This window comes from Cebus imitator, unplaced genomic scaffold (assembly GCF_001604975.1).
Source record: "Cebus imitator isolate Cc_AM_T3 unplaced genomic scaffold, Cebus_imitator-1.0 Scaffold37, whole genome shotgun sequence".
NCBI classification, from domain to species: domain Eukaryota; kingdom Metazoa; phylum Chordata; class Mammalia; order Primates; family Cebidae; genus Cebus; species Cebus imitator.
The window spans coordinates 3,584,398-3,596,291 of NW_016107352.1; the positions used below are offsets into that span (position 1 = coordinate 3,584,398).

The 11,894-nt window shown below is 37.3% G+C and overlaps 1 long non-coding RNA gene across 1 annotated transcript; it reads left to right on the forward strand.

The window, feature by feature from the left end:
- The first annotated feature begins 809 nt into the window (after positions 1-809).
- On the forward strand, positions 810-7,344 carry LOC108301855. The gene is made up of 3 exons (XR_005199617.1): positions 810-1,022; positions 2,079-2,132; positions 7,020-7,344. It is a non-coding gene; the product is annotated as an uncharacterized LOC108301855 (long non-coding RNA).
- Positions 7,345-11,894: the final 4,550 nt, after the last annotated feature.

Consider the following 11,894-nt stretch of genomic DNA (forward strand, 5'->3'; position numbering starts at 1 on the left):
TGACCAGAATAATTAATGAATGAGGCTAATCTAGGAAGCAAGTAAAAGGGGGCTGATAAAGGGGCACTAGATCAGTGGAATTGTTGAGTGCCTTAAATCTCAAAGCCTTCTGCACAATACAACTTACTTTAAATCTTCCCTTTCAGAAGACATCAAATTCACAGAGGATAAGATGTATGCATTTGATAGATGCAAGTGTTTACCTTAAGACTGAAGTTCTGTTTCCTTTATGCTCATGTTGTACCAGGAACAACCTTGGAATTTTTAAACACACTATAGTCTGCTTCCGCAGCTCTCTGTTTATTCAGTATTGCTTTAGAATTGTTTATATCCCTGTCTGGAAGAAGTCATTCTGCTTCTCAGACAATATTAAAAAAAAGTCAGAAATATCAGCTAAAGACGTGAGTTTTTTCAAACAGAAGAAAAATCTGATAGTGTATATTCAAATGAACTGATTTGGAAGCAGGAAGTAAATTTCAGAACTATATAAATAAGTTAGAAAAGCTTAAAAATATTATCAGCCTGGAATTCACCTAAAATTTGTTATAAAGTCCTTTTGGACATCATATCTTTTTGAAGGAATACTGGCTAAAAATTTAATATGGGTCTTTCAGTGGTGGTATTATATATAACAACTCATTTCTTATTTTTGCCATTGACTTAATCTAGAGCAGTGTTTCTCAAACAATTTTCCTTTGCAACATGCCAAACTTAGATTTTTCAACTTCTAAAATCCAGCAACAGATCTCTTTTCACTCTAAATAATAATAATAAAAAAACTCAAGTACTTTTTTATTTATTTACAGGTGTTATTTATCTGCTCATAAATGCTGATAGTCAAGAACAAAATGAACAAGTCACAAGATATTGAAAACAAACATCCTTAGGAGCAGCTGATCCTGGTGTGCCAGGCTGGCTTCTTTGAGATGTGAAATTGTGATTCTTCATTATATTGCTTAAGTCAGATGTCACGTGGTATGACAGGAGGCGTGTTCCTATGATAGAATTATCATCAACAGTAGGTAAGAATGTTCTTCAAGGATCATGAGCACCTATAGTAACACACTCATACCAAGAATTTGAGAGTTACTGATTTTGAGAACTCATTGCCCTTAATCACAAGGTCTCCCTTTGTCATTTTTGTTATGCATATGCCCTCTGACCCAGTTTTCTGACTTCTGTCTATTATATCCACTAGACAAAAATTTTTAAACACATGCACAAGATGTTTATTATAGCATTGTTTGTAATATTTGAAAATTGTGGCCAGTTACTGTGGCTCATATCTGCAATCCCAGCACTTTGGGAGGCCAAGGTGGGAGAATCACTTGAGCCCAGGAGTTCAAGACCATTCTGAGAAACATGGTGAGATCTTGGTCTCTACAAAAAATTTAAAAGTTAGCCACCCTTAGCTGCTTGGGAGGCTGAGGTGGGAGGACCACTTGAGCCCCAGAGGCCAAGGCTGCAGTGAGCTGTGTTCATGCCACTGAACTCAAGCCTGGGCAACAGAGCAAACCCTGTCTCAAAAAATAAACAAACAAACAAATGAGGAAAAATTGCATACAACTCAAACATATGAGAATATAAATCTTAGAATATTCACATAGTAGTTTTACAAAACAAAATAGCACTATTTATATTGATATGAATGATCATCGAGGCATAGATAAATAAATAAAAGTAAGCTGAAGAATAATCCATATATATGATCCCTGTATATGCTGTATTTGGTACACATGGGGCAAGTGGTAGGAAATGAAGGGGGTCTTAGAAAAAGTTCAGAGATGTCACACACCAGACTTTTAGTGAAAGGGTGAAGTTGCAAGGATGAAGGAGAACCTGAACTTTTTAATCTATATACTTCTGTGTTGTTTAAATGTATTCATAAATCATTTGTGTGCCTAAAAAATATTTTTTTAAAAGAGAAATCACGTGCTTATAAAAGCACGTGTGACAAAATTTCTTTTCTTTAGAATTTAGTGCTAGAAAAACTTGCATTCAAATAAGAATTTGTTTGTGTTTCTTCAATTCTAATGGAAATAATTCAAGAATGTTTCCCTTTTAATTCTGCCTTTCAGGAAGCCCAGAATCAAAATGGACACTCAGTTGGAGCAGCCGCACTAGCCTGCCAGGTTAGCAGATTTGCTACCACATCTTTCTACAGATCCCATTTGCAATTTTCTAGGTTTACACTATCAAACTGATTTTCTATATAATCTTCGTTATAAGCCTCTTCAGATGTTTTTAAAAAGAAACGAGGAATACATCAATGGATAAACAATCAAATGATTATTTTCATTGAGTTGGAAAGTCATTTCACATTTCAGAATGGCTGTTAGTGACAGTTGACTTCTACCTAAATGTAACTCAATATTAGACATTCTTATTCTATAACATGTAACTCATACCTTAACAAAAATAATCAGTGGGCTCCAGAACCCACAGAAAAATATATTCAGGATTTTGCTTTTCCCCCACTGTACTGTCTGAGGTGGTTGTTTAGGTCTAGTGAGCTACTAAAGTTAATTATACCCAAGGGAAATACACAGACCTCAGGGATTTGATGGCAATGTATCTATTTATTGAGGTCCTCTGTGTGTGAAGTAAAATAGTCCTTAAAGAAGATGAAATGGAAAGACCCCAGTACAGATTTATACAAGCAAGTAAAAAGATAGTCTGCTTCAAATAGCAAAGTTTAAAAACCATTCTATAGAATACTGACAATCACAGGCTCAGGCTCAACGCTTCCCCACGCATTTCCACCCCAACTCACATTTGGGTAAAGCATCCTGTTTTACAGGTTTCAAGCATGGCTCCATCCTTGCTTTAAAAAAACAGAAAACCAAACCACTTTTGGTACATTTTGGTGTGTTCTTTATTTTGAATGTCTTTTGAAACACATCCTTCTATGTTCCAGAAATAAACTGTCAGCTCCCTCTCTTGTCCTGGTGAAACTTCCCACCCGTCAGTTCCCCATGCAAACGAAGCCATGAGAGAAGTGTTTTAGACAAGCCTTTTCCCAACTAATGGCTTGAATGTGCTCTGGGAATGCTAACATGATTTTTTAATTAACATTAATTCTGCTTAGCTTCAACTATGAAAGAAATGGGGTTTCTTCAAACACCAATTAACAAAGCAAACCCCAATAAAGGGAAAATACTGGCTCCCCACCTCCAGCCCCCAACAGGAAATTCCCCCCTGTTGAGTTTTCCCCAAAGTCTCTATAAACTTTTTCTGATGAACTTGGTAAAGCCTTAATGAGAATGAATCAGCACAGATTTTCCATCATATAAACAAAAATATTTAATTTCATGCAAGGGGACAGCGTGCTGCATTCTGCCTAGCCCACCATATAATATCTTCAGTTTTTCCTCCTTCCTAGGAATTTATTTCTCATAGTATTTTCATTACAGTAATTCCTCAGAGTTTCGCAAACCTGAGGACTGTACCTCAACATCATAGATGAAACAAAAAGACCTAAGCCCTTAGCTCATTGCTGACTCTATTTTCTTACTTGAAGCAGAGGGAAAATATTTTCCCTCTTTGTGTTTGCACAGAATAAATTTCCCTGCATGGGCTACTCCTAGGACCCAGAGGGACAATCATACTTCCAGACATGCCCAGAGGGCAAAGCAACGCATCCAAAGATCCCACTAGGACAACCTTTCTCACATCATATTCAGAAAAACACAAGATGTTATTCTGTGTACTACTCAAAAAGGGTTTTGTGGTCAAATAAACTTGGGAAATGCTTCAAACCATATTTATTTGGAGATTCACAAAGCATGTCAACCTGTTAAAGGCTCTGAAAACCATGTAATTAGAAAATCTAAGTAACTTTGCTTAACCCTATTTATTTTTCTGACTAATTTAATCACAACACCTTTCTTCATGGAATATGACCATTCCACAAATCACTTTAAAAATGAGAAGGAAGTGAATACTTACTAAGCACCAGCCATGTGCATTGATTATTTCAGTTAATCATCCTGACAGCTCTATAAGTATTATTATTATTATTATCCCCATTTTACAGGTTAAAAAATGCTGAAGTTCAAAATGTTTTTTAAAACATGTCCAGCTTTACATACATAATAAATTAATGCGGCTAGCATTCAAATCCAACTCCAAGACAGTAACTCAGATGGGTGAGGAGGTTTAAAACTATATCACATGAGGAAAATCTTCTAACTTAATTTTAGCTTAGTCTGATCTGGAGTTTTTGGGGAGAAGAGGCGTGATATGATGATGTCTTTAAATATTTGAAAGTTGGGACTGTCAAGTGAAAACTGGATTATTCAAGCAGCAGGTGGTGTGACTCTACCTTCAAGCTTCCATTCAGGCCTGAAACTATAAGCTTTTGAGCTGTTAAAGATGCACAAAGGAATGGTTCACTGCCACTGGTGACCAATTATCTTCCCAGAGGCTCACCTCTAAATTAATATAGCCTGGAATTCCATGAAATGTCCTTACAACTTATAAATATAATAAATGCAACTGAAGAAAAATAGTTTTAAGGCTATCAACACAACGTTTTTCAGTCAAACAGAAAGAATCCCAATTATTTTATGATGAAAGAACCAAAGCCTTACTATACCATAATTTGTCATGAAGTAAAATGGCAACATTTTTATTAGAAGACATTGCGTTAAACTGCTTTCACACTGCTATAAAAATAGTCCCAAGACTGGGTAATTTATAAAGGAAATGGGTGTCATTGACACGTTCTGCATGGCTGCGGAGGCCTCAGGAAACTTACAGTCACGGTGGAAGGAGAAGCAGGCACATCTTACGTGGTGGCAGGAGAGAAAGGAGAAAGTGAAGGAGGAAGAGCCTCTTATAAAACCATCTGATCTTATGAGAACTCACTCTTTCTCAGGAGAACAGCATGGGAGAAAACGCCCCAGTGATTCAATCACCTCCCTTGTGATTCAATCACATGGAGATTACAGGTTGCTCCTTTGACACATGGGGATTATAATTTGAGATGAGATTTAGGTGGGGACACAGAGCCAAACAATATCACTCAGCCAATGGCGTTTATTTATACAAGTGCTAGAAAGAACCTTATAGTAGTTGTCTCTCAAGACATCATCGCACATGATTCTATTCCACAAAAAGTGGTGTTACAATGAGCATTTAAGGCATAAGGGGAGTAAAATTTCAGACTAGCAACATCTGGGAAGCCTTCTTGCATAGTTAATCAACTAGTTGCAATATTTATAGAGGGCCCTCGGGAAGTACACAGAAATATGCCAGATTTGGGCATGGAAGAGAGCTTACAAAGTCAAATATGTGGAGATACAGATAGAGACAGAGATATATTTTGACCAAGAAAAGAGTAGAAAAATGTGAAGGAATTATATTAAATTAAAAAATACTGCACTTTTATTTTGTGTGTGTATAACACCAGTAATATTTTAGCAAAGTATTTAGAGAAAATACCACAAATCATGAAGAGTAGTTCTGCATACTGTGCAAGTCTGATTATGATTTTTCTAAAGACCAATGTCGAAATGTATTGACCAATAATCAGCTCCATGAGTTAGGTTTCTGTACCGTCCTAAGTAAACTGCCCTCCACTGTGATGACAAAGCTAATAATGCCTAATTATTTACCAGGGTTTTCTGCCTTGCTCCTAGTCTAATTAATTAGGGCTGGGAGCAGCGTTTTACTACATCTGTTAGGGAAATCATTCATATACAAAACTATTTTGTCTGTTTTTTTTTTGTTGTTGTTGTTGTTGTTTTTGAGATGGAGTGTCTGTCACCCAGGCTGGAGTGTGATGGTGCGATCACGGCTCACTGCAGCCTCTGCTTGTTGGGTTCAAGCAATTCTTCTGCCTCAGCCTCCTGAGTAGCTGGGACTACAGGCATGTGCCACCATGCTCGGCTAATTTTTTGTATTTTTAGCAGAGACGGGTTATCACCATGCTGGCCAGGCTGGTCTCGTGATCTACCCTGACCTTGTGATCTACCTGTCTCGGCCTTCCAAAGTGCTGGGATTACAGGTGTGAGCCACCACGCCCGGCTGGGTTAACTTTTTTTAAGAAAGCCAAGTGGAACATGCTTTAGATCACTTGGAAGTCATTTATTCATCAAAATTGTGCTGAGAGCCAACTACATGCAGGGCACTGAGGGGATGCAGTGAAGACTAAAAAACAGGTTTGTCTGGAAGAACTTATGTTCCAGAGAAGTAGAAAAACATTCAGCAGTAACAAGAAAACAAAGTAGACTGTGACAATCACTGCAAGAGAAGGAGAGACTAAGTGCAATGGATTTCTGAGGATGGTATTTATTTGCCAATGTAATATGTGTGTCAGATCTAGACTCAGCAGGCTATCATGGGTTCCCCTTCCATGACATTCTACTCAGCAGACACAAAGGTCTACTTAAATATGCAGGACAGCAATAAAATCTGAAAAGATAAATAAATAATTTTTTTTACACATTGAAGATATCCTTGATAACATTAAGGATCTCTGTGTTTTCATTCTGTAGATGCAAAAACAAAACAACTTCATACGTAATCCATTCAAAATTCTATGGAATAAATTAGTGTCTTGGAATTCTGGATAATTTCTGTTGTTCAGAATGTGAATATTCCCTTAGTTTCTTTGCTAATTAATAGGAGTAATTTATAAAACTGATTATGAAAGAAATGCCTTAAAACCTTAATACTATATAATGGGAAGGCAGAAGTAAAAGAATAGACCCTATTTCCATTTCTACTGCTAAATTCCATTTGGCTTTCTAAATAATTTCCTATGAAGAAACTAGAGATAAATTACCTTAAAATGGATAGCGTGTATGCTGTTTAATTGCCAGGAACTAATAAGCATTTTGAATCAAGTAAGACTGAAGCTTCTTAAAACTCTGTAGGTGAAACTTGTTACATATTTTGAATTAAGAAACATGAAATTTTCTTCAAAAAATAATTTCATGCTCAGAATTACTAAAAACATGAAGCATAGAATAACTCTACCTTTTCCTATTGTCTTTTCATTATTTTTTCTTAAGACATAGGTGACATATCCAAGTGCTTGTCCTTCATCAGATGTTTCTATAAGCAGCAGAGCAGAAAGCTCTAATATCTATTCATTCGTAATGTGTCATTCTGAATGTATTAAGGATAACTGACTTCACATGTCATAGGTAATTATAAAAGTCACCTTCAGTTTCAGGTTTTTAAAGCACAATACCATATACTTTTAATAAGCATATGTATTGATGTCTTTTGAATGTCTGAATCTCTTTTCATTTCTCACTTTTATGGTGGATAAATTGTCTCCATGGTCATTTAATTTAAAAGATTAATTTTCTCTGTCAGGTGCAGTGGCTCACGCCTGTAATCTCAACACTCTGGTAGGCGAAGGTGGGTGGATTGCTTGAGTTCAGGAGTTCAAGAACAGCCTGGGCAATATGGCAACACCTTGTGTCTATTAAAAATACAAAAATTAGCTAGGTGTGATGGTGTGTGCCCATTGTCCCAGCTCCTCGGGAGGCTGAGATGAGGGAATCCCCTGAGGCCGAGAGGTTGAGGATTGCACCACTGCACTCCAGCCTGGGAGAGAGGAAGAAAATGACAAAATATATTTTTTCTAATTTTAACTCCTTAACTGGGATGTGCAATAAAATTTTACCATGCTTTTTTTTCTTGTAAGTGAGAGAGTTTATTTGTGTCCTGAGATTCAGTAACCCAGAATGTTCTGTCCCTAGTAGTAATTTTCAGAGTCTCATCTGAGAAAATGAGAGTTAATAAAGTATAGGTGAAAAATTGAAAGTTGATATATCACATTCAGACAGCAGGGAGTAGTAGGTAAGAACTTGCTACTCATGAATGTTGTGACTTCTGTGAAGGGTACCGTCCGTTCAGGTGTGAATGGCCAGCGTGGCTTTCTAAGAGTATTAATGGTGGTTCATAGGACCTGCCTGCAGATGAATTCTAGTGGGCTGAGCTGGAATCGCCCAGATGTCTAGGCCTGCAGAGATGTATGGATCAACACTTCAGACTGAACAGTGCTCTTACTGCATTCAAGGGCATGGGTGGGCAACTTCCAGACTGTTTACAGGTTTGGCACGTTCATTGGCAGAAGACAGACATTTAGTAGATCATTCACTTTTTAGATATTAAGGTGCCTTCATCACAAGAAATCTTTCTAATACTTCTGTCATGGAATCCTGACTCCAGAGGTTTCTTTGCACTGAACCAGTCATCAAGAACTTGTTAGCCTCTGCCTAGCCTCTCAACAGTATGATACATGACTGATCGTGGCTTGTTTCTTGAAATACTTTTTTCTTTGGCTTCCACAATGTTGCATATCCTATTGTCCCTCCTGCTTCTTTGGCCTCCCTTTTCAAATCCCTTTGCATGTGCATTTTTCTCTAAGCAGCCTTTAAAGACATCATGATATGTGGTCAAATACATATGATGGACTAAGAATAAATTAGACAATACAGCTGTATTAGGGTGGGCTAAACTGCTAAAACAAATAGTACATTCCAAAAATGTACGGTAACTCAAATATAACAGAGGTCTGTTTGTTCATCTAATAGTCCAGAGTAGGGGTTCACAGTTTGCAGACAGCTACCCGACATGGTGATTCGGGGATCCAGTCTCCTGCTACCTCAAAGCTCCACCATAGCCATAACTGGGTCCACTGAAGAAGAGGATAAAAGGCAAATAGGAGGCATAACAAAGGCATTTCTGCTGAAAACCCACTGTTCAGAACTTAGTTATATAATCACATGTAACTGCAAAAGAGATGGGACTGTGCTCTAGCCATGTGCCCAGGCAACAAAATGGAGAACAGATTTTAAGAGACTCTCCCACAACACTTCACAATGAATTAATGGCATTTGTATACAAAGAAACAACACAACAGAAAAATGAGTACAGGGCATACACATACATACACAAAAATATTACCAAGGCAGAAGTAAGTATCACCAATAAAGAGATATTCAACGTTAGTCTTAATCAGGGAAATGCTTAAAATAAGAAGAGTGTGTAATTGTTAAATATTTGGAAAAGTAATAATACCAAGTATTGGGAGTATTGAGGGAAACAGACATTCTCATATGTTGCTGATGGAAGTGCACATTATACAACATTTTGAAAACAATTTGCTAACCTATACTGCAATATAAACTCATACTTTCATCAGTAATCCAACTTTTGGGGAACTGTTTACTGTGGTCACTGTTATGTGCCTCTGGAATCCCACTCCAACACTAAAGCACAAGTTCGCTCAGCTGCCAGAAGCCTTGCCTGCTGATGCCCCATGGCTGTGTCTCTCGTTGGGGATTTTTCTCCACAGAAGGGAGCTGCTTTACCTTGAACCATGCCTGCTCCCTGGAAGAAGCCTACCTGTGGTGGTGGTCAGTGCAGAGGACACAAAGACTGCCTTCCTTACCCCACCTTGGAACATTTCTCAAGGACTGGATCACTGAATTAAAAGAATACATAGATCTAAAATCGACAAACTAACATAACAATTAAAAGAAATAGAGAAGCAAGAGCAAACAAATGCAGAAGCTAACAAGAAATAACTAAGATCAGAGCAGAACTGAAGTGGACAGAGACATGAAAAACCATTCAAAAAATTAATGAATCCAGGAGCTGGTTTTTTTGAAAAGATTAAAAAGGTAGATAGACCATTAGCCAAACTAATAAAGAAGAAAATAGAGAAGAATCAAATAGACACAATAAAAAATTATATAAGGGATATCACCACTGACCCCACAGAAATACAAACTACCACCAGAGAATACTATGAACACCTCTATGCAAATAAACTAGAAAATCTAGAAGAAATGGATAAATTCTGGGACACATATACCCTCCCAAGACTAAACCAGGAAGAAGTGGAATCCCTCAATTGACTAATAACAAGTTCTGAATTGAGGCAGTAATTATAGTCTACCAACCAAAAAAAGCCCAGGACCAGATGGATTCACAGTCAAATTCTACCAAAGACAAAAAAGAGGAGCTGGTACCATTCCTTCTGAAACTATTCCAAACAATAGAAAAAGAGGGATTCCTCCTTAACTCATTTTATGGAGCCAGCATTATTCTGATAACAAAACCTGGCGGAGGCATAACAAAAAAAGAAAATTCCAGGCCAATATCCCTGATGAACATTGATGTGAAAATCCTCAATAAAATACTGGCAAACCAAATCCAGCAATACAAAAAGCTTCTCCACCACGATCAAGTTGGCTTCATCCCTGGGATGCAAGGCTGGTTCAACATATGCAAATCATTAAGCATAATCCATCACATAAATAGAACCAATAACAAAAAACACATGATTATCTCAATAGATGCAGACAAGGCCTTTGACAAAATTCAACACCCCTTCATGCTAAAAACACTCAATAAACTAGGTATTGATGGAACGTATCTCAAATGATGCTATTTATGGCAAACCCACAGCCAGTATCATACTGAATGGGCAAAAGATGGAAGCATTCCCTTTCAAAACTAGCACAAGACAAGGATGCCCTTTCTCACCACTCCTACTCAATGTAGTATTGGAAGTTCTGGCCAGAGCAATCAGGCAAGAGAAAGAAATAAAGGGTATTCAAATAAGAAGAGAGGAAATGAAATTGTCTCTGTTTGCAGATGACATGATTGTATATTTAGAAGACCCCACTGTCTCAGCCCAAAAACGCCTATGCTGATAAGCAACTTCGGCAAAGTCTCAGGATACAAAATCAATGTGCAAAAATCACAGACATTCCTATACACCAATAATAGACAAACAGGGAGCCAAATCATGAGTGAACTCCCATTTACAACAGCTACAAAGAGAATAAAATACCTAGGAATACAACTTACAAGGGACGTGAACAAGCTCTTGAAGAACTACAAACCACTTTACAAGGAAATAAGAGAGGACACAAACAAATGGAAAAACATTCCATGCTCATGGATAGGAAGAATCAATATTGTGAAAATGGCCATACTGCCCAAAGTAATTTATAGATTCAATGCTATTCCCATCCAGCTACCACTGGCTTTCTTGACAGAACTAAAAAAAATCTATTTTAAATTTCATATGTAACCAAAAAGAAAAAAGCTGGAGGCATCATGCTACCTAACTTCAAACCATACTACAAGGCTCCACTAATAAAAGCAGCATGATACCAGTACCAAAACAGATACATAGGCCAATGGAACAGAATAGAGGCCTCAGAAATAATGCCACACATCTACAACCATCTAATCTTCAACAAACCTGACAAAAACAAGCAATGGGGAAGAATTCCCTATTTCATAATTTGTGCTGAGAACACTTACTAGCCATATACAGAAAAGTGAAACTAGACCCCTTCCTTATATAAAAATTAACTCAAGGTGAATTAAAGATTTAAATGTAAAACCTAAAATCATAAAAACCTAGGCAATACCATTAGGACATAGGCATAGGCAAAGACTTCATGACTAAGACACCAAAAGCAATGGCAACAAAAACCAAATTGGCAAATGGGATCTAATTAAACTAAAGAGCATCTGCACAGCAAAAGAAACCAGCATCAGAGTGAACAGGGAACCTACAGAATAGAAGGAAATTTGTGCAATCTATCCATCTGACAAAGGACTAACATCCAGAATCTCTAAGGAACTTAAACAAATTTACAAGAAAAAAAAACCCCATCAATAAGTGGGTGAAGGATGTGAACAGACACTTCTCAAAAGAAGACATTTATGCGGCCAACAAACATATGAAAAAAAGCTCATCATCACTGGTCATTAGAGAAATGCAAATCAAAACCACAATGAGATACTATCTCACACCAGTTAGAATGGTGATCATTAAAATGTCAGGAAACAACAGATGCTGGAGAGGATATGGAAAAATAGGAACACTTTTATACTGTTGGTGGGAG